We start from the raw sequence: 23,745 nt of genomic DNA on the forward strand, positions 1-23,745 counted from the left end.
GTACCAAGCAAACACGTCATAGGCGCCGACTCCATGGGGCCTGAGGGGGCTCGAGCCCCCTCAAAAATTTTTTTGGGGGGGCTCAGCCCCCCCAATAATCTCGGGCGCCCTTCCAGCAGAGCGCCGCCGCCGTCCCCCGCCTCCTCCCCACCTGCTCCTTCGCCAGCCAGCCGCGCGCCCTAATCGGAGAGCCCCGGCCGTCCCCCGCGAGATTAGGGAATCCCCGGGGGCGGGGGCTCCTGCCTCGCTGCTTCGCAGCACCACCGCCACTGCCAAGGCACTGCCGGAAATCCCGCGAGAACAGGGGAATCCCGACTGGCCACACCTCCCAGCCAGCCAATCGGCTGGCTGGGGGGGCGTGGCTTGCCCTATTTAGGGCCGGAGCCACTTTATTTGCATATTCATGAGCTTATTTATTATTCATGAGCTTTCCCGGGCCCCCCCAATATTTTTTATAAGTCCGCGTCCCTGAAACACGTACATAAATATATAAACCACGTCTGGAGCAGCACAGGAAGACCGTCCTGAAACCATTTTGATGCCCAAATGTTTTATTACTGGAAGGAGGGAGTGGGTGAGGGAACCTTCCCATTGTCTCAGGAATTAAGTAATTACCATCTCAAAGGAATGGCCAGACTACCAGGAAAGGCATTATCAGATAACCTGGCAGACAGGAAAAACAACAACATTCAAATTTCTGTTGTAGACCACCTTTTCTGTGATGCAGGTATGATGTTTGTGGGGGGTGGTCTTGTGTTACACCCCTTCTGTGATGTATGTATGATGTATGGAGGGGTGGTCTTGAGCTCCGGGGCAGGGAATTTAAAATGTCTATATAAGGGCAGGCACACCTTTGTTCTGGGTCCTCCTCTCTCCTCCTGCGTGTGAGGGGAGCACCCTGTTGCAACAGATCAATAAAGATCAATAAAGAGGCTTACTAGCTGCTTTGCTTCTCAATATTCTCTGGTTGGCCTCTGTTATTTTCTCCTACTGATAGAGAACCCACTTAAGGACTCTATATGGGCTCTTGGGTACCCCATAAGGGAAGAAGGGCAGATTTTGTTTACAAGACTACAGAACTGCGCACGCACACACATACACAAATTAAACTTTCTGAGGTCTGATATAAAAGAAAGAGCACAGAGGCAAACAACAAAGTTTAGTCAAAATACAAATGTGACTATATTAAGATTCCTCATTGCTACAGGCTCATCTCACTGTCAGAGAATCACAGGCGTTACACGGGAGCGCAAATCCCAAGAGGTTTCCCCATTGCGATAGCACACATTTGCAGGAATTGACTCTTCTCTCGTCTGGTCGCTGTGATTATTCCTAAGCTGATCGGCAGTGGGGGGTGAAGCAGAATGACACGCGCCATGGCTCCTCAGTCAAGGTACCATCATCACAATTGCTCATCACGCCCCCATTACTCACATCCTCCCTCTTGTGTCTGCCTTGTCTCACGTGGGCATCACATCTGGAACTGCAGCTGTGAAAAATGTCACTGGACAGAAGAAATGATTTGGCAAGAGAACAGACATTGTGGTGTGTTCGTACTTGCTTCCGCTCTTCAGCAAGGACGTTATTACAAAGCAAATTATTTATTTTTCGCCATCACCTACAATTTGGTTTTCCTGCATCCTTCCCCCACTTCCCCAGCAATCTTCTGTATTTGCCTACTCAAATGTTCTAAATGCATGTCTAATTCACTTGCAGCCTCACTGCAGAATTGGTTTTGTAGTTCCAAGACTGCATGCAGTTAGCTGTACTCCCTGTATACATGCATGTGCTGACTTGCAAGGATTTTTTTTTGCATGGAGAGGTAAAATGTCACAAGAATCCAAAATGGTTAGAAGAGCGTAAGAATGTGTAATGCTAATTTATTGTAATTTATTTATTTTTTAAAATTGAATTTTATTTTTTATATTCAACAGATACAGTCAAGGGTTGGAACATTACTTCCTCCTGAAACCACAGAATAGGAAAAGATAAACAATGAAATCTACATGTTTACTTGTCTGCAGAAACAGCAGAATTACAAAAATACAAATCATAAGAATGTAAAATGCAAACAGTAAAGAATGTAGGGCATCCAAAGTAATGGGTTGTCACACTTTCAAAGAATACAGGTGATTATGCTAAATACACATAATTTAAACATATATATTTTGAGAGAAGGAGTTGAGGAAGAAAAAGGGCATTAATATAATAATAATTTCGTTGTCCCCGAGAGGGGGCAATGACAATAAAGATATTATTATTATTATTATTATTAATAGCTTGCTGAATAAACCATTTCCATTTGAATGCCGGTTGTGGAGCCAAGTTATATACCGTATTTTTCGTCCCATAAGACGCTCTGTCCCATAGGATGCACCTTGTTTTTTGGGGGGGAATAAAGGAAATTTCCCCCCCTTTATTTACCCCCCAAAAGCAGGTCGGGGAAACCGAACCAAGTCGAGGAACAGTGGGATGGCGGCGCTGCGCCTCCCTGCTGTCCCCCGAGCTTGTGGGGCTGGCCGATGTCTGCCCGGCGCGCGGGGCGCTCTGTTTCAGGGCGCCCCGCCCGCCGGGCAGCAGGCTGCTATCCGCAGCTTGGGGAGCCCTGCGGGGAACTCCTGCAGGGCTCCCCACACTGTGGATGTCTGCCCGGCGCAAGGGGCGCTCTGCTTCAGGGCACCCCGCCCGCCGGGCAGCAGGCTGCTATACGCAGCGTGGGGAGCCCTGCGGGGACCTCCCGTAGGGCTGCCTAGGCTGCGGATGTGTTCCCGAAGCGCCGGGCGCTCTGCTTTCAGGGCGCCCGGCGCTCTGGGAAGCAGGCTGCTATCTGCAGCCTAGACAGCCCTGCGGGAACTCCCACAGGGCTGCCTAGGCTGCGGATGTCTTCCTGAAGCCTGGAGAGCGAGAGGGGTCGGTGCGCACTGACCCCTCTCGCTCTCCAAGCTTCAGCGAAAGCCTGCATTCGCCCCATAGGACGCACCCAGATTTCCCCTTCATTTTTGGAGGGGAAAAAGTGCGTCCTATAGGGCGAAAAATACGGTACATCCTCATTAAACATAAAATCGTACCCAATAATGCTAATTCGTGGGAACCCAGCTCGTTGAAATAACGTTGGATTTCAGAATGGTCAACAGCATTTCTCAGTCAAGATTCAAAAGTGACAGAAATAATATTGCTAAGATGGGTTTCTTGGGGGACGGGGGACGGGAGTCAGTCTGGATGATAACCTGGGACCCTTCCAATTCTTGGGCTCCTGTATCCATGGAGGTAGACTGTATAAGAGCAAGCCACATCCTTTGTCTCAGTAATGGCTTTGGCTGGCTACTTAAGTACCACGATTAACAAGTCAAAAGAGGTTGCCATAGAAACAAATGGGTGGGCCTTCCCCCCCCCACCTGGCTGGTAGGTAGAAGAACAACAACCAGAGTTGTTGGGATTTTTTTGGTGGGGAGGAGCTCATGATACAAGCTGCAGACAGAAAGATATCTTTTTGCTCTGTGTTTTTATCCAAAGCGGTGACTAATAGAGAAGCAAGCTCTTTTGGGGCGGTTAATGCTGTGAACCTCTCCATCCTATGCTCAGGCTACACAGTACGGTAAAGGTAAAGGGACCCCTGACCATTAGGTCCAGTCGTGGCTGACTCTGGGGTTGCGGCGCTCATCTCACTTTATTGGCTGAGGGAGCCGGCGTACAGCTTCCGGGTCATGTGGTCAGCATGACTAAGCCGCTTCTGGCGAACCAGAGCAGCGCACGGAAACGCCGTTTACCTTCCCACCAGAGTGGTACCTATTTATCTACTTGCACTTTGACGTGCTTTCAAACTGCTAGGTTGGCAGGAGCAGGGACCGAGCAATGGGAGCTCACCCTGTCGATTCGAACCACCGACCTTCTGATTGTCAAGTCCTAGGCTCTGTAGTTTAACCCACAGCGCCACCCGCGTCCCTCAGGCTACACAGTACATATGTGTAAATAAAATCAGATTGCCTAACGACTCCAAAGTCTCCCCTAACCTTCATTCCAAGGAAACTGAACCCTGGGTAAGCACGGGAACCCCTGGAGTATCTCACAGCTCAGAAACTGGGGTGCCATGGAACAATATGGAACCCAAATTTATTCACCCCACCCTGAGACACTGCTTATGATTGAGGCACGGGTGCCTTTTCAGCATTGAATAGAAACTCTGTGCCCCTGCAAAAACGGAAGAGGACTGAAGACGAGGGCAAAAGGGCTGCTTCCCCACCAACCTCATTCTTGTTGCTCTCAGATAGCCTCCACCTGCTTGCATCCTTCCTTACAACCAACCATTGGCCCCACCAGTCTCGAGAGCCCCCAGCCATTCCTGGTGGTCAGTTAGCCAAAGCCATGAGGCCCAACATTCACCAAAACTGCCACCGAAAGGTCATTTGCAGAAGTAACATAAGAGATTTTGACCTTAATGGTACCTGCAGCAGGCCCTGCCAAACCAAGACTGGCTTTCTCATCCACCCAATGAGACACAATTAAACTTAAACAAAGTCATACTGCCTGTTGTTTTACCATGAGGGGGACTCACCATACAAATTATTATTTGTCCAATGGGCACCTTAGTTTTTGCAGTCCTGCACCCAGGGGGAAAAAGCCACTTCACTGCTGCTCCTTCCTTGACGTAGTTATACAAATCCACATTTCCTAGGCGGAAATAATTGCTGAGTCAATCCTGATAAAAGAAGAAGGAGCCCGAAATCAAACACACCCAACCCAGTTTTTTTGAAACATGCTCAATATATTCCACTCATTAAAATGTAATAATGACAAATGCAGCGATCAAAGAACTGACACTCGTTTTGATAAGTTTTCTGCGTCGCTTTGTTTTCCAAAGAAGCAAGATAAGGAACTATTTTTAGAGGAATAAATTGCTAAGCACAGCAGCAACACAACCACTAAAATAAAAAAAGAATAAATAGAAGGAACAGGGAAGAAAAACCAGGGATTATTTAGCACTGGGCATTGCAACATCAGGCCATTTTTATGCAAATATCAGTTTGAACGTTACATTAAAAGACTAAACACAATACAGAAACTCCTGGCTCTTTTGCCTGTTAGTGTCTCACCCCAGCTGTCCTAAATAGGAAGGAGCAAATCTGTAGCAATTCTTGAGGCTTAGGATATATCTACGCTACAGGCTCATGCATCTTTAATAGTTAATCCCTCTTTTAGGGAAAAGATGGAAAGAGAAAATTTTGGTTGGGGGGTAGGGCTTTGTGATAGAATTCTAAGCATTCTCTCTTTTTTAAAAAAGGTATTTATTAAAGTTTTTTAAAATATAACAATGAAAATGAAAAATAAAAAGAAAACATAAAAACAGTTAAAAAACAAATAATTTTCCATAACATGTCTTCCATAACATGTCTTCCATACACTTATTTCCCCAGACCTCCTCAAACCTCCCTTCTTTGTATTCCACTTCAATTTGTTAGTTCAGCAAATCCTTACCATTAAGCTTTTACCCATTTGTGAAACCTTTTTTCCCCCGTATCTCCTAGAACATTACAGCTGGAAACCTCTTAGTTTCTATCCAACATCCTTCTAGCATTCATTAATTTTACAATATTTCTGTAAATAAACTTTAAATTTCTTCCAGTCTTCTTTCACCATCTCTTCTCCCTGGTCTCAGATTCTGCAGAATTCTAAGCATTCTCATCTAACTACAGTTCCAATAATTTTTGAAAGAATGCCATAATAGTGGCCCTCAAAGTGTTGGACTCCTAGTCCCATTAGCCCCAACCAGCATGACTAATGGTGAGGGATGATGAGAGTTGTCATCTAATGAAACAGGATTCCCATCCCTGATATATATGATCTCAAGAAGCCATGAAAAGTAAATTGGCATGAAACTGGTAAATTGTAGCATTCATAAACTCGTAGCAGTTTAGTGCATGCCTACACTACTAAACTCCAAGTGGATTTATAGTTTGTCCCCAGAGAAAAGTAGAAATCAGAGTTATGTGTGCTGGAGAGAGAGATTTGGAAGAGAGATCCTTACTCTCTTGTAGCAGAGTTAAGCATGTTCCAACTTGGTTAGATTTGCACCTGCCCTTGCCCACCTTTACACAATCATTCCCCATTAAATTACTTAGGATAGAATAAATCACAGAAACTTAGTTTTGCAAAGAAGTGAATATTTTACTCAGAGAATTTCCAGAAGTTACAACAAACAAAACTTCATTCTCTGGAAGTAAAACAAGAAGAAATTGTTCCAAATAGCTTAAAAAGAAGCTTACTTAGTTTCCTTACAAAAAGGATTGCACAATCTTTGGGTGAGCAAAGATGCAGGCTGTATGATCTCCCTTTTGGAGAGATTCAGTTCACTTGGTTTTTCTCATAGCTGGGAGCCATTGACCGCATGGCTCCTTTCTTGTTCCAGGAAACATGAAGCAGGGAAAGAGACTGGGAAGGAGGAAACAAAAGGGTGCAGGGATAAGCTCCACCCCCACAGCAACCTGAGCTCAGGTTAACCCTTTCATGCATGCAGGTGTGAGTCAGTAACCATATGTTGCAATGGTGTGGTCCAAGAAACTGATTGTCTGATTAAAGAAGCTGGGTGGAGTGGGGGAGAATAGAGACTTCAGTGATAATAATAATAATAATAATAATAATAATAATAATAATAATAATAATAATAACAACAACAACAACAACAACAACAACAACAACAACAACAACTCCACCCATCTGGCTGGGTCACTTTTAAACATGAACACAGTGTGTTCTGCTACTATACCTGCTGGTGGCCTCCTCTTGCAAGATGATAAGAAAAGTGTCTACATTTTGGGGAGAGTTATAGCTCAGTGGTAGCACATACAGTGAGGGACGCAGGTGGCGCTGTGGGTTAAACCACAGAGCCTAGGACTTGCCAATCAGAAGGTCGGCAGTTCGAATCCCCGCAACGGGGTGAGCTCCCATTGCTCGGTCCCTGCTCCTGCCAACCTAGCAGTTTGAAAGCACGTCAAAGTGCAAGTAGATAAATAGGTACCGCTCCAGCGGGAAGGTAAACGGTGTTTCCATGCACTGGCTCCCTCGGCCAATAAAGCGAGATGAGCACCACAACCCCAGAGTCGGCCACGACTGGACCTAATGGTCAGGGGTCCCTTTACCTTTACCACATAAAGTACCTGTAGAAGAGCCTAGATTTAACCATGGCATCTCCAGTAAATAGTGAGAAATCTGTTAGATGCCATTTTCCCTTTCATTAACAACAACAACAACAACAACAACAACAACAACAACAACAACAACAACAACAACAACAACAACAACAACTTTATTATTTATACCCCACCCATCTGGCTGGGTTTCCCCATTCCTCATTGTGCTATAGCGATAAGGAACGGATCGCCGGCTGAATTTCTTATGATCATGCCATTGTTAAAGGCAGAATAGTCTCTGCCGAGACAGAAAAGAGGCAGTTGCCCTGATTTATTTCCACGTATCTGAAAGTGTTCACTTTTACCAGTAAGATGCCACAGCCGCCTTGATTAAAATTCCACCAAGGGTCCCAGTTGTTACAGCAATCTTTATATTCAAGAGACTTGACAGCTAGGATCCAGGCTAAGATCACATACACGTCACATAGATCATCGAACAATCTTCCGCTCTTAATGGCATCCATTGATTAGCAAAGCCAAACACGTTCTTTGTGGGAGAAGCCAAGCAAAAGTTCATGTATAATATAACAGTTATTGAGGGCTATTCATTCCCATCAGCAATACCTAGAATATTCCAGGAAATACAACAACAAGTACATAATAATTTCTGTACAATTTTCTGTATGTGGCTTTAAAATGTCATTTACACAGCTAGTATTTCTTACTAAGGCTGAGGTGAAACTACTTGCCTCCATTTGTGAGAGTCAAAGAGAATATCGTTCGCTGCAAATTTCTAACCATTGTTACAAATATATTCACATCGCTTTGGTTTTACTTTTCTCTGTTCTGTTTTCTTCCTCATTTGCCCTCTCCCTGTTACTTAGTTTGATTTGGCCGCGGCAAATCACTTTATTTTATCAATGACACCACAATTCTACATCTGACAAGAGGATGCCACAGACTTTTCTCTCAAATAAAATCATGTTAGTTATAGCCATAGCCAACTAGATTAAATACCATCGTGGGCCAAGGAAACTAAGGACTTTCAGGGCTAAGAAGAAAACAGTATAGAGAAGAAGGAAAGAAGAGGTGTTGTATGATCCTGAAAAAAATGTGTATTTTTTCCAGTAATTTGGCTGCATCAAACATGCTTTCTTTGAGATAATGATTGAAATTAGAGGATATTTGACATAGCCCTATTTCTACAGCTGAACTGTGTGATTGCCTCCTCTCACGGAATATGCAATACTTCACCATGATAGTCTATCAGGAAAATAAATTAATTTTCAAAAACCAGCAATTTGGGTAAGCAGTGTTTGTTACAGCTCATATCTATAACAACAATCACCTGTTTTCTCCCTTTCGTCCCCCTCCCTCCACCCTTTCGTGTTCAAAGAAAATAAATACAGGTTGTTGCCTGCACATTAATAAATAACATCAACAATAATAGATTTTCTAGTCACTTTATCTTGCCCAAGGCAACAAAAAGCAACTTACAAACAAAGAAACAAACAAAGAAATCCCTACAGAGATACATTAAATCTAGGGGGGCAGTGGGAGTGAGAGAAATGCATTAAAAACATTCTAAAAGGCCACAAATACAGTGGTGCCCCGCAAGACGAATGCCTCACAAGACGGAAAACTCGCTAGACGAAAGAGTTTTCCGTTTTGGAGGTGCTTCGCAAAACGAATTTCCTATGGGCTTGCTTCGCAAGACGAAAATGTCTTGCGAGTTCCTGCTGGTGTTTTTTCCCCCCCCCCTTTTCTAAGCCGCTAAGCCACTTATCAGCTGATCCAATCAGCAGATAAGCCGCTAAAAGCCGCTAATAGCGCTAATCCGCTAATCCTTCAATGGGCTTGCTTCGCAAGACGAAAAAACCGCTAGACGAAGAGAATCACAGAATGGATTATTTTCGTCTTGCGAGGCACCACTGTAGTTAAAAGCCAAAGGCCTGGTTATAGAGGGATGTTTCTGCCTGGTGCCTAAAGATATTTAATGAGGGCGTCAGGTGAGCCTTCCTGGGGAAAGCACTCTGCAGACAGGGAGCCACCACAGAAAAGGCCCGTTCTCATGTTGCCACCCTCCAGACCTCTCATGGAGGAGGCCCATGAAGAGGAGCCTCAGATGATGATCACAGGATCCAGGTCAGTTCATATCGGGAGAGGTGGTCCTTGAGATATCGCAGTCCTGAGCCATTCAAGGCTTCGTAGCTCAAAACTACCCCTTCATGGATTGTTGCTTTGTCGTGGGGATTGAATAACTCAGAGAAGCTATGAGCTATGCCGTGCAGGGCCACCCAAGACGGACAGGTCATAGCCAAGTTGTTGTTGTTGTTGTTTATGTTGTTGTTTAATCGTTTAGTCGTGTCCGACTCTTCGTGACCCCATGGACCAGAGCATGCCAGGTACTCCTGTCTTCCACTGCCTCCCGCAGTTTGGTCAAACTCATGCTGGTTCATGGGGCCATGGAGAGTTGAACACGACTAAACAACAACAACAAAGCTCAAAACCAGCACTTTAATTTGGGCCCAGAAACTAATTGACAGCCGGTGCAATCGGGCCAGGATCGGTGTACTATGTTCTTGCCCTGGGGGGGGGGGTGAGCAACCGGGCCACTGAATTTTGCACCAGCCGAAATTTCTGAACCATCTTCAGAGGCAGCGTGTGGCAGTAATCTAACCTAGAGGTTACCAGAAAATAGGCAACTGTAGTTAGGCTACCCCTGCCTGGATAGGGACACAGCTGGTTGTTTATTTCCCCCCCCCCATTGCCCAGGGTCAGATTTCTGCTTCTTATAGGCCCCATCCTGATAACAGCTTTTGTCCAAGGGGATATTACCAGATCGATACGGCATGTTCCTGAATGCGCCTCAAAGCCAAGGGCCCTAGCAGATGATCGTTTCATTGTGCATGTCATGTTTAATAATCACAGGAGTTGCTGAAGGGGTTACATGCATATTAGTTAGTGCATCCATTATGGGGGGGGGGAGGGAGGCTGTCTTTCCTCTAGCAAGAGAATCTGTTGCAGGGAAATGATTTCCACCCAGAATTCAAGACTCATTATACTAATGCTGGGTGGTGGTGATAATGCCATTCTTGCCCCAGCTAACGCACTCAGGGCTCTGACTGCTCTGCTCTGTGGCTCTATGAATGTCATGTTTGCATCTATTCCAGTAGCTTTTGCTTACTGTCATTTCTCTCCTTTCTTACTGCCACATGCTCATATAGCCTAACTAATGCCGTAGTTAGCATACTCTGCAAGCCCATCCTTTTATCCCTGGGGACGGATATACGTGAGAGAACAACAATATTCCTGTTGGATTTGGCATGGGCAACGAGTTTCACGCACACTATCTGGCCAAGGGACAAGACGGATATGAAACAAGAGTTTCTTGATCCGAATTCCCCCACCCCACATCTCTCTCTCTCTCCCCCCCCCCCCATGCACACACACAGAGATTAAGAGGAGCTGAATAGTCCAAGTTAGACAGGAGTAGTTGCATTGCGAGAGAGTAAGCGCAACCCTTTTCCATGCCTAACTTACTTGATCTGAACTGGTCCCTCCAAAGTTCTACTGCCTATATTGTGTCTCTCCCCCCCTGCCCCAAGGGGTATTAATTGTAGCTATTGAGGGATTATTTCAAACAGAAACATGGTGCAGAGAAAAAGTGAATTACTCTTTCCCCAATACCATTGTTCAGTGCTTTCTTTTCTAAAAAAAAAAAGTTTAGGGGTACTCTCATTTTCCTACTCATATTGTGTTATGTACTGAAGTTCTCACCCTTGGCCAGCAGGGGGATACTGTAGATAGTTATGCAAATAAGGGATCGAAAGTGACATTCAGTGATTGGATAATTTTAGAAAATTGTTACAGTTACGTTGTACTGGAGCTCTATATAAGCAGGCTGACTGAACCCTTCAGTTCAGTTCTGTTCTGGCCTGTGAATAAATAAGAGCTGTTTGAAGAATTGCTGTGTCGTCTGATATGTTCACCGACAACTTAACATATTGAAATACTGCCCCTCAATAAGGCCAAACTTAGATTCACAAAATGTTTAGGGGTATGCGTACCCCTGCGTTCCCCCAGAAAAAGCACTGCCATTGTTTCTATCAAAAGCTGAGTGTTTCTATTTTTATTATCATTATTCATGAGAGTTCTGGCCACAGCTCCCCTATATGGCATGAGGTTTGGTCCTCAGTAATCTATACAACAACCTGGCAAAACTGGCCAATACTGTTGTTCTTATTTTGCAAATGAGACAAGAGGCTGAGAGAATAGTAGCTGACCTGGTTCACGACTGAGGTAAGCTTTGAACTGAAGGCTTTTCTTGCTCCAGAGGGGTTTGCAATAGGTGCCAAATGGCAAACAAACTGGTGTACACGCTGCCTGCACCTTGCGCAGCAAGATCTCTAGGCCCAGATTCCAGGTCCCGAGTTTGGGAGCTGTAAGAACATGTGCCCTAATGCAAGTTGCTGCAGGGATTTGTGTCGGAGTTACTATGGAGGCAGCATGTGCTGCCAAGGCAATTCAGCAATGCCAAAAGGCAGAGACGCAACTCCCTGACCTCTGAAACCTGACTCTTCAGACATGGAGCAATTTTTTAAAAATTACTAGCTAATCATGCCCTTAGGGCGCTATTTGTATTCCTGCACCTGCTGTCATGTTACCATGTCCTGCCCCAGTCTCGCTGCAGAGCTTGGATACGTTCTCAGATGATGGAAGGCAGTTTCCCAAGAATAAAGCAAACCCGGAGCTGTTTTCCTTGACCTGCAGTGACAGTTCAGTAATAGATTATGGCCGTTCTAGTACCTGCCTGCTGGCTGTATAATATATGGCTCAAGAGAAGGGGGGGGCAGCTTCTGCTGGCACACAGCACAAGGGAGAAGGCAGAAGAAATTGAAGAACTTGAAGAACTCTGCACTCCTGGCCATAGGAGAGGGAGCATGGGTAGCTGGCGAGTTGTCTGAGCCAGAACTCCTACTAGATGCCAGCTGAATGATGGCTTTAACCGTGGTTATTTATAGAGGGGTTTAATATTATGCTGAGGACGGGATTCATGTGATTTCTGTAGTTTAATCAATTTCTTCCCTCTAACGTGGCTGTTTTCCATTAATCCCACTGGTGGCGGATGGAGCAAGTTGACATTTTGTCACACACAGCCACACACAGACCAATGTGATAACCATATATGGAGCCAGATCCCATTTTGATACACAAAGAAATATAGATCCCAGAAACAATGGCAGTCCAAAGGGGTGGTATTGCTATTATAATTCTTATAGACTTTGATGTACATGGGACTTTATAAAGCTACACAAATAAAGCAGGTCTCTGTCCCGAGGAACTTGCATTCTAAATCCTAAGAGACTGGAGGTGCTACTGGAAGGATATTTTTTTTATTTTGTAAGCAACAATTATGAATATGCAAGGCTTCTTAGGCTTAATTTCAGTCGTGCAGATTTTAGGCTTCACCAGTGGGGTGCAAGGACTCTAGACTGGTAAACCAAAAGACCCCTTGAGAAGGTAGATGGGTCCACATGGCTGCTAGCAGCTGTAGGACTACCTTTGAAGACTGCACTGCACATTAGCAGGCCTGACCCTGTCATGAGTCACAGTGAGCCATGTTGCAAGAACAAGAAACCAGTGACAGCCATGGCCGCACTGCTCAGTCCCGTGCCACTGTCAACCAACACCACAGGTGGGTCACGGACTGAACTACAGCAGCTGCCACACTTCAAATGGAAGAGAAAGCAAATGAGTGGTATCTCTGGTTATGAACTTAATTTGTTCTGGAGGTCCGTTCTCAACTCGAAACTGTTCTTAACCTGAGGCGCGCTTTCGCTAATGGGGTCTCCTGCTGCACGTGCGCCTCTGGCACGTGATTTCTGCTTGCATCCCGGGGCAAAGTTCACAACCGGGAGCACCTACTTCTGGGTTAGCGGAGCTCGTAATCCGAAGCGTGTATAAGGAGGACGGTTCGTAACCAGAGGTATTACTATACTTCGTCGGATCTAGACTTCATCGCCAAAGGCTTGAATGAGTCTCTTGAGAGTTGTGGCTCGCGCCCTGTGGTGCCGGCCACTTGGCACGTAAGTAGAGGCTGCCAACAGAAGGGGGCGTGGTGGGCAGATGACCCTGCTTCAAGGCTGCCGTGTTGCCTCTTACAGATTCAAACACACTTTGCTTTCAAAGCAAATGATAAGCTTGAATGGAATAAAGGATTTACAGAGCTCTCTGCCTGTGGTGTCTTTCTCTCCCCAGGCCAGAAGTGGTGGGCCTTGCTCTAAACCGCTTTCTGGCTACTCTCAGAAAGCTGAGCCCACTCAGACTGTATCCAGTGGCTCTTTCATATTTACAGAAGCTGCTTCTGCCTCAGGTGGCCAAATGCCTTGGATGGGTTCTGATACCTAGTCTTCCCTGTGGCAAAAGTAGTACCATTTTCAATTTGAGATATTTCAGACCAATGCACACATGTTCCATACAAAAACGAGGTGACCTCTGTTCTGTCTCCTCAGAAATGCACACATAAATTGTTGCAAAGTATTGATTTAGGGACAGGAAGTATCTGCTGCAAAGTGCAAGTGTTTACCTGTCAGCTCAGGTAATGTTCCCAGTGAGAGCTGTAAGGAAAAAAGGAGGACATTAAGGCTCCAAGCAAGCAGACCTGCCCCTTTATTCTTTATTTTTTTTAATATGATTTTTATTAAATTTTCTGCTTTACAATTTCAGGTAAACATTTTACATTCTTAAGATATCAATGACTTCCATTCTTCTCTTTCCACGGTTCATTCTGCATATCTTATATCCCTGAATATTTTGCAAAAACTATACCAACCAGTTTTCCATTATTATGGAATGGAATCCATCCTCCATCAAAACTTATTTACACTGTTGAATTTATCTTAATGCTGCCAGTGCCTTCAGCTGTACACAATTATTTTCCATATATTCAACAAACCTTTTCCAATCTTCTTTAAATGTGTGTTCTTCTTGTTCTCTGATTCTATATGTTAAGCCTGCAAGTTGTGCATATTCTGTCAACAAGTTGCCATTCTTCTTTGGTTGGGACGTCGCTCATTTTCCATTTTTGGGCTAGCCAAACATGGGCCGCAGTTGTTGCAGACATAAATAATGCCCCTTTAGGGCATTTCACTCCTCGAGGAAAAGGTAGAGCCGAAGAGGTGCAATCTGGCCCTAGGAAACCAGTCGGTGCTTAGACTTGATTGGAGCAAATTGTTCACTTGGAATTTCCCTTGCATTCCTTCCCCATTGTGTTCTATGGGCTCCCTGTCAAAGACAAGACGAGGCAGAATTAGTCAAAAGGTTATTAAATTGAGGAAGTACATCTTGTGACTGACTGGTGGTTCAGCTAAATCTTGGCTGACTTCAGTCAAAGTGAACTGTAGAGGAAAAACAAATGAGTAACTTTCCATATGTCTGTCACCAGTTGATATTCTAGTTTAGAGCACATAGATAACCTTACAAATTACATATTAAAATAATAGATGTATTCCGTATTTCCTCAGGGATATTTCCCCGAGTTTCAGTCCAGATGCGATCTGGTTCAAAAGTAGCTGGTACCAAACTCCTCAGCGGAATATTACTTATTAACTAACGTTCAGAGTGAACTCCATCTTAAAGTCTGAATGGCCTTTAACCTAACGCAAACATCTTTAGCAGGCTCTTTCTTGCAGAGTTCAGGAAACAACAGTGAAATAAGGCTTTTCACTAAAACCAGCTAAGCAGTGTCCAACTCCTAACAGCTCTACAAACTCTGGTTGACAAAGTGTGTTTACTTTGAACAAGGTCCAGCTGCATTTAGCAAATATTGCTTTCTTACTAGCAAGTTCTTTCCTTGGCTTCACGTTGTAGATCCATGTCAGGCTTGGCCTTCAAAGTGAGATCATTATATGGCAAAGTGATATAAAATCCAGATCCACTCCCTCATGCATTAAGCAGGCTATCTCATGTATTATTTGTTATGTACTGAGTTGAATAGGATCCAAAAGGCAGCAGTCTGATAGGATTCAGAACAATAGGATCCAGAATGCAGCAGTCTGATTGGTCCACGGGAGCCACCCAATCCAACTCCAGATGGAAGGGAATCCGCAACCTGATTGGCCTACAGGAGAATCCCGGAATTAGCCAATCACGTGGGGCCCATTGTGTAAATAATGTATATAAGGCAGACATTCTGGGGGAACTTCCATTCCTCCTCACCACTATGAGCTGAATGCTGTTGTTGTTGTTGTTTAGTCATTTAGTCGTGTCCGAATCTTCGTGACCCCATGGACCAGAGCACGCCAGGCACTCCTGTCTTCCACTGCCTCCCGCAGTTAGGTCAGACTCATGTTTGTAGCTTCGAGAACACTGTCCAACCATCCCGTCCTCTGTCGTCCCCTTCTTCTTGTGCCCTCCATCTTTCCCAACATCAGGGTCTTTTCCAGGGAGTCTTCTCTTCTCATGAGGTGGCCAAAGTGGCCAATGAGCTGAATGAGGTGAATGAGGTCAATGAGGTGAATGAGGTCAAAGAGGCCAATGAAGTGGCCAATGAGCTGAATAAAGAGCATGAAATCCACTCTCAACTCCGAGTATATTTCATTATTATTATTATTATGCATTTATGTATCTGTGTACATCTCTCCATCCTCCATCCTTTCTCCCCAGCCTGCTCCTTTTACCACCGCTATTCACAATTTAGAACCACTCACAAAAGTACTTTGTGGATTAAGGCTGTTGATGCACTCGGGACTAGCTAGTAAATGCCCACCCCAATAGATGTTCTGTAGTTCGAAATGAACCAATCTGGAAACCAGCCCAACTTATCTTTCACAGCCCACCTCTGATCAGAAAATGTAAGTGTATTTAGAGGGCAGGCAGTGCCATCAAACCACCTCCAACATTAAACAACAACAAAAACTTTTGCATCCTTATACTACAAAACTTCCGCGAGAAAAAACCACACAGTGGGAGACAGCAGGCAACTCTCTGTCTGACTCCGAAACCATTAATCTGATTCCAAGGTTGACCTTGTTTATTAGCAGGTCAGAGAGTCCAGCAGGTTTATTTGGAGTCTGATAAATATTGCATTTCCTACTTCCCATTTTCCGCTCTATGCTATTTGATCACCTTTGAGGTACAAGTTTTCCTTACCAGATCTGAGATTACTGGAAAAGGTTACTGGGAAATGTTTTCTCATTATTTTACCAAGGGCAGAGTACATTTTGCTTCTGTTCACGCACAAACGATAACTGAGAAAACTCTGTGCCAATGAAATCCCACCTGCAGTTTAGCAGCTACCATACAATATTAATTGCTGAGGGGAAGAAAAATTAAATAAGCAACTGTCAGGCCTTCGTGATTGGTGTGGGAGGAATATAATTGAACCTGGGACGGCTACATCTGCAAAAACCTCAGTACTGTAGTCATGGCCAGGCCAGTCATGGGACTCTTTTTCAGTAGCTGGAGGTTGTGGGTTGCTGTGCAGCAGATGGAAGATTCTACAGTGGTACCTCAGGTTAAGTACTTAATTCGTTCCGGAGGTCCGTACTTAACCTGAAACTGTTCTTAACCTGAAGCACCACTTTAGCTAATGAGGCCTCCTGCTGCTGCCGCGCCACCAGAGCACGATTTCTGTTCTCATCCTGAAGCAAAGATCTTAACCTGAAGCACTATTTCTGGGTTAGCGGAGTCTGTAACCTGAAGCGTATGTAACCTGAAGCGTATGTAACCTGAGGTACCACTGTACTTTGTTGACCAAGCAAGGACAGAAGATGAGGAGCCTGGTATTTATGCAAGTTCTGGCCAATTCTGAGGTTCCATACTGCCTGCCATTTGTAGGGACTGTGGCTGCACGATCCTGTGCCTGTAGAGAGCTTTCTTGTTGTTTAGTCATTTAGTTGTGTCTGACTCTTCGTGACCCCATGGACCAGAGCACGCCAGGCCCTCCTGTCTTTCACTGCCTCCCGCAGTTTGGTCAAACTCATGTTTGTAGCTTCGAGAACACTGTCCAACCATCTCGTTCTCTGTCGTCCCCTTCTCCTTGTGCCCTCCATCTTTCCCAATATCAGGGTCTTTTCCAGGGAGTCTTCTCTTCTCATGTGGTGGCCAAAGTATTGGAGCCTCAGCTTCAGGATCTGTCCTTCCAGTGAGTACTGAGGGCTGATTTCCTTCAGAATGGAGAGGTTTGATTCTTGCAGTCCATGGGACTCTCAAGAGTCACCTCCAGCACCGTAATTCAAAAGCATCCATTCTTCGGCTCTCAGCCTTCTTCATGGTCCAGCTCTTACTGCCATACATCACTACTGGGAAAACCATAGCTTTAACCATATGGACCTTTGTCGGCAAGGTGATGTCTCTGCTTTTTAAGATGCTGTCTAGGTTTGTCATTGCTTTTCTCCCCAGAAGCAGGCATCTTTTGATTTTGTGACTGCTGTCACCATCTGCAGTGATCATGGAGCCCAAGAAAGTAAAATCTCTCACTGCCCTTCTATTTGCCAGGAGGTGATGGGACCAGTGGCCATGTGGCTTGCAAATACCCACACACAGAGCTCCAAAGGTTGAAGCCTTGGGCCATTGGGGTCCCCTCTGTTCCAGGAGTGGAGATTCAATGCTCTGCATTCCTCCCTCTTCACTCTAAGCTCCTCTTACACTTCCTACCTGTATCTCCCTACCTTGCCTTTCTTCTGCGCCTGAAGATGTCCTCCTTCCTTTAAACCTTGGGGGCAGGGGAGGGGTTCGGTGCAAGATGAAGCCTGCAAATAGAGCAGGTTTCTGCAACATAATCATTTGCAGAAACCTTTGCTGATTCGCACAACGTTTCTTGAGCACACACATATTTCCCTCGATCCAGATTTTGAACTGCCTTCCCTTAGAAGACCTCTGTATCGGGATCACCAATAGTCAGCATGGATTTCTGAAAAATAAGTCATGTCAGACTAACCTGATCTCGTTTTTTGACAGAATTACAAGCCTGGTAGATGAAGGGAACGCAGTGGATGTAGCCTACCTTGATTTCAGCAAGGCATTTGACAAGGTGCCCCATTATATTCTTGTAAAGAAGCTGGTAAAATGCGGTCTTTAAGCAGAGGCTTGACAACCATATGTCAGGAGTGCTCTGATGGTGCTTCCTGCTTGGCAGGGGGACGGACTCGATGGCCCTTGTGGGCTCTTCCAACTCTATGATTCTATGATTCTATATTTGACCTTGTCTGTTGGCAGAGCAGGGAGCGTGGTTCTTCTGTTTCGATGCATTTGTGTAAACATTGGGTTATAATTTGTTTTGCAGCAGTGGCACCTGTAAGTCAATTGATTTCTGCCACAACGCACATTGGTGTAATTTAATCCTTTCATAATATTCTTTCCATCACTTTGATTGTTTTGCAACCTAGAACAGACTGTAAAATAACAGGAAAATGGAAGAGACACCTTTCAAACTGGTAGCAAAATTAAAAAGACGGACTGTTTATTATTACCAATTACAAAATGGATAAACAATATATAGTCTAGCCATCATATACTTTGAAATATCAAAAATTAACAGAACCCCCCCACCCACCGCTCTCTCTTTTAAGCACAGACCTAAGCTCCAGTTCAGAAGGATTTGTGCAAACATTGCGTTTCCCTGGCTGTCATTTTCTAGCCTGTTTTTTATTTTATTTTATTTATTTATTTATTAAAAACACTTTTCCTTTTAGCACTGAAATTATCAGAAAAAGTAGAACTTGGAGACATTTCCCCCTGCTCTTTCAGATTATGGCAAACACGTATGTGCACTTAGATCCTGTTGGTTTTTTTTAGCATTGGCAAAGGGATTTGTCCTGTCTGCTGAGACATTAATATTATCAGCGCATTGTTAACTGACGTTGGAAGGATAACGAAATGTTAGGCAAAGCTGGGCCATTTGGGCTGAAGAATACAGGCCTAAATGTTACTGGCTGAAAGGGCAATTTCACTGGGAAAGGGCTAGAGGCCTTTGAGACAGAAATTCCCTTTGTTGCAGAAGCCAGAAGACCAAGATTAGATCAGCCCTGTGACAAGCAGTGGAGGGGATGTGGAGTCACAGGGAGCCTTTGCTGCCTTCTCAAGGGGATTCCATGTGCAAACTGGAGCAAGAAGACTCTGGCTTACAGGACGGCTGGTATGTTTGGGGGCGGGGGGTGGGGAAATACTCCCAAGCATCTGTTTACCACAGATTTGCACGTGTACGTATATGTGCATATGGTACAGGGGGAGTTGAATCAAAGGCAGCTCCTTAACAGCCAAGTTTGTGTCAAACGGTGATCCCAGCAAATGCCGTAGCCAGGATTTTTATTAGACAGGGGTGGGGGGGGGAAGCCTCAGATTTGTATTGATTTGTATTGATATTGATTGATTTGGGGGGGGGACAGCTGCCCCCTGCCCCCTGGGTTACGCCCATGCTCCTGGCATATGGGGCTCATCAATCTGGGAATGTAGCCCATCTAGGACATGGGTAGGCAAACTAAGGCCTGGGGGCCGGATCCAGCCCAATCGCCTTCTAAATTCAGCCCACGGACGGTGTTTTTACATAGTAGAATGTCTGCTTTTATTTAAAATGCATCTCTGGGTTATTTGTGGGGCATAGGAATTGGTTCATTCCCCCCCCTCCAAAATATAGTCCGGCCCCCCACATGGTCTGAGCGACAGTGGACCGGCCCCTGCTGAAAAAGTTTGCTGACCCCTAGATCTTCAGCAGTGGTCTGGGGAACTGGCTGATGAGGTGAAAGTAGCTCAAACCTTGGGCGGGAGTGACAGACACGCACCTTGGTTTTTAGGAGTGCTAAAGATTTTAACAAGTTTTTTTTTTGGGGGGGGGACCTTGGGTGCAATCCTGTGGGCAGAAACACTTGAGGGGAAGGGAGTTAAAGGCAGGTGGGGGGCGCTTAAAAATGTGCTGTCGAAGGCACAATCGATGTGCAAGAAAAATAGGGGGCAACTAAATAAATCAAAGAGTTGTCCGGAGCTGTCCGATGTGCTGAGATTTAAAGGAACATGCACAGGAAATACAGAACGGGGGGGGGGGGGGCAGGCGGGAAGGGAACCACCAAGGACAAAGTGTTGACCCCTGATCTTGGAGAGGGAAAATTCTGATCCTAAGCGTCCGCTGCCTTGAGGGACATCTTTGAGAGAAGAAAACCCTACACAAATCTGGAGTGGAGTCCCTAAGACGGTTGGATGGCACCTTGTACGCTCCTTCTGGCAACTCCTGCAGCCAAGCCAGTACCAAACACCTTGATCTGCTTTCCTTTGGACCACATCAGCCAGGCCCAGAGCGGGAATCTTATCACCCGGGCGGGCAGCCCAGGACTTCCATAGAAACTGCCCAGGCTTTCACCCTGGTGAGGTCACTTTGGTGCTGCTAGCGCAGCAAAAACAGAGCAGGAGGCAGCAGTTATAAGATACTGTATTTTTCGCTCTATAAGACGCACCAGACCACAAGACGCACCTAGTTTTTGGAGGAGGAAAACAAGAAAAAAAATATTCTGAATCTCAGAAGCCAGAACAGCAAGAGGGATCACTGTGCAGTGAAAGCAGCAATCTCTCTTGCTGTTCTGGCTTCTGGGATAGCTGTGCAGGCTGCATTCGCTCCATAAGATGCACACACATTTCCCCTTACTTTTTTGGAGGGAAAAAGTGAGTCTTATAGACTTACAGTCTTATAAAAAGATACAGTACGTGTCTCTGCAGCCACAGCAGGCCCTGTGATTCTCTGGCAGTTTGATTTCACCCTTGGAGGTGCACTCCATTGTCTCTCGAGACAGACGGATGCCAACGACACACCTGGCCACAGGTGTGCATTTTGCTCCTCATTAAGATGCTGGTTGCTTTCAGCCCTTGAAATATTGGGAAGGAGGGAGAGAGGGGGCCCAGACCTCTTTCATGTTGTGATGGTCCCCTTTAGTTTCCTGTTTTATAAGGCTGTAGTTGGGCTATTGTTTGGCTTAAATTGGGAAGAGTCAGGAGCGAGGCTTGTGGATTTCATTACTGGTAAATAAGACTCCATCTACCTTTCACTCGTGATTCTAATACTAAAATGCTTCCAAGAAGCTGCTTTGTCTGGAATCGCTATCCTTTGTTCATTAAGTTTTTAGGGAGAATAGTGATTTATGAATTTTGTGCAGATCTGATTTTTGGCCAAACCTCACTCTCCCCCCCCCCCAAATCACTTGAGCCTTTAATCAGAAGTTTTCTCTGCATTCCATTGCTTCCTCGTCAACATTGTCAACATTACTGGTGAATAGTTGACAAATTGCTCTTTATTTTCCCTGTATCTATTAAATACTTGTTGTCTGTGTATTGTGGGGGTGTTTTAATTACCAGAAGCTTTTCATTGTTTTAAAAAATTATTTCTTTTGTAGCAAGATAGTACAATTTCACAAATAAGAAAGAAAAATAAAGATGAAGCAATGAGGGCCAGACTCCCTTCTGTAGGAATGTGCACGGGAAAGATTATTTATTTAATTTAATACAGTCGTATTCCACTTTTCGGGAGAACATTATGGCGAAACAGTAGCATTGGTTAACGCCAACTATGCTGAACAGGAGGAAATTAGAAAAATAACGGGAGCAGAAGCTGCAAGGAGGAAGCTACTCATTAAAGTTGCAGAGGTCCTTTGCTGAACAAGGCACTGCTGATTAAACATTACAGAAGGAACTTGACCACGGGAAACAGACTGTGATTATGGGGAAATGATTCCTCATCAGTGCTACAGGAACCTCCTGTCTGTAGCTGGAGAAACAAAAGAAACTGGGGGAAAGCCTTTTAGATTGCTTTTCACAATTCCATCTAGTCCAGTATTGTCATTTTTCAGATACCTGAAGACATTCTGATAATATCACCCACAATACACATATCCATTGTTGTCTATTCTGCCATGGTTGCTGGTCAACAGTTTTTAAACTTTCTGTACCACTGCAATACCCAAGACAAAATCAGCAAATGAGCAACGATGGCTCAAACTTAAAGTCCCTGAAAATTTGTAAGCCGTAAGCAGTGTGGTGTAGTGGTTAAGAGCGGTAGTCTCGTAATCTGGGGAACCGGGTTCGCGTCTCCGCTCCTCCACATGCAGCTGCTGGGTGACCTTGGGCTAGTCACACTTCTCTGAAGTCTCTCAGCCCCACTCACCTCACAGAGTGTTTGTTGTGGGGGAGGAAGGGAAAGGAGATTGTTAGCCGCTTTGAGACTCCCTAGGGTAGTGATAAAGCGGGATATCAAATCCAAACTCTTCTTCTTCTTCTTCTTCTTCTAATGGTGGCGAGGAACATGCCTTTAGGGAAAGCTAAAGAAAGTCCTTATAGAAACAGCCATCTCTTTCATTTTGCCAGCACTGCCTCGTAATTAGAGGTGAGCTGCTGCCTCTCTTAATATGCAGATTGCTTGCGTGTCTGTGTATTGTGACTTACAGTCATTAGCAGATCCTATTTTGAAGTCTCCAAAGCTGGTGACCATCACATCTTTAGAAATCTTCTTCTTTGGCGATCACTCGTACCCGAGTAAGATTGTCTTCCATGAATACGGTCCTAACAGTGAGTCTGTAAGTGACTCTGGAGGCCACTTCTGGATCCACACGTCCTTCCACAGTGGGGACATAGGTTTCTGGGCAGGAGTTCATAAAAGTGAGAGTTTGCCAAATGTGCCTTCCTCTTAGCATGTTTCTCCCTTTCGTTCTGAGTTCGAGTGTCTTCAAAGCCCATGACACCTTTGGTAAAGGCTGCTCTCCAATTGGAGCTCTCACAGGCAAGTGTTTCCCAATTGTTGGTGTTTATACTACATTTTTTAAAGATTTGCCTTGAGAGAGTCTTTAAACCTCTTTTGTTGACCACCAGCATTATGCTTTCCATTTTTAAGTTTGGAATAGAGTAGTTGCTTTGGAAGACAATAATCAGGCATCTGCACAACATGACCAGCCCAACGAAGTTGATGTTCAAGAATCATTGCTTTGACACTGGGGATCTTTGCATCTTCCAGTACGCTGGCATTAGTTTGCCTGTCTTCCCAAGTGATGTGTATAATTTTTCGGAGACACCATTGATGGAATCTTTCGAGGAGTTGGAGATAGCATTTATAAGTTGTCCATGTTTCACAAGCATACAGTAACTACCATAGCTTTGTAAACAAGCATTTTGGGTTTTTTTGGAAATTTTTTTATTGGTTTTTCACAATTTATATAAACACAAAACAATACAAACAAACAAACAAACACATAAACAAACATGTATAATTTCAAATCCTTTTTTCTTAAACCTTACTTCAACGACTTCCCCATACCTTCCCTTTCTGCATCCCAGTTTCCAAATTTGTTTCAGCAAATCCTCACCCTTAAATTTATCTAATTTTCACCTTGTTCTTTTCTTTTACTTTATCTTTTACTTTTTCTTTTACAGCCGTAATCCCCATTTTTCTAAAACCTCAACATTTTAGCACTCATTAATTTTACAATGTTTCTTAAGATAAATTTTAAATTTCTTCCAATCTTCATCCGCCGTCTCTTTCCCCTGGTCACGGATTCTGCCAGTCATTTCAGCCAGTCCCATGTAGTCTATCACCTTCATCTGCCATTCTTCCAGAGTGGGTAGATCTTGTGTCTTCCAATACTTTGCG

At 44.7% G+C, this 23,745-nt stretch overlaps 1 long non-coding RNA gene across 1 annotated transcript; it reads right to left on the reverse strand.

Moving 5' to 3' along the window:
* Positions 1-13,665: 13,665 nt before the first annotated feature.
* On the reverse strand, positions 13,666-14,664 carry LOC308587883. Its single transcript, XR_014008555.1, has 3 exons — positions 14,615-14,664; positions 14,083-14,411; positions 13,666-13,744 (listed from the first exon to the last, which is right to left on the reverse strand). It is a non-coding gene; the product is annotated as an uncharacterized lncRNA (long non-coding RNA).
* Positions 14,665-23,745: the final 9,081 nt, after the last annotated feature.

Source organism: Podarcis bocagei (genome assembly GCF_964188305.1).
Source record: "Podarcis bocagei genome assembly, chromosome: 5".
Classification (NCBI taxonomy): Eukaryota; Metazoa; Chordata; class Lepidosauria; order Squamata; family Lacertidae; genus Podarcis; species Podarcis bocagei.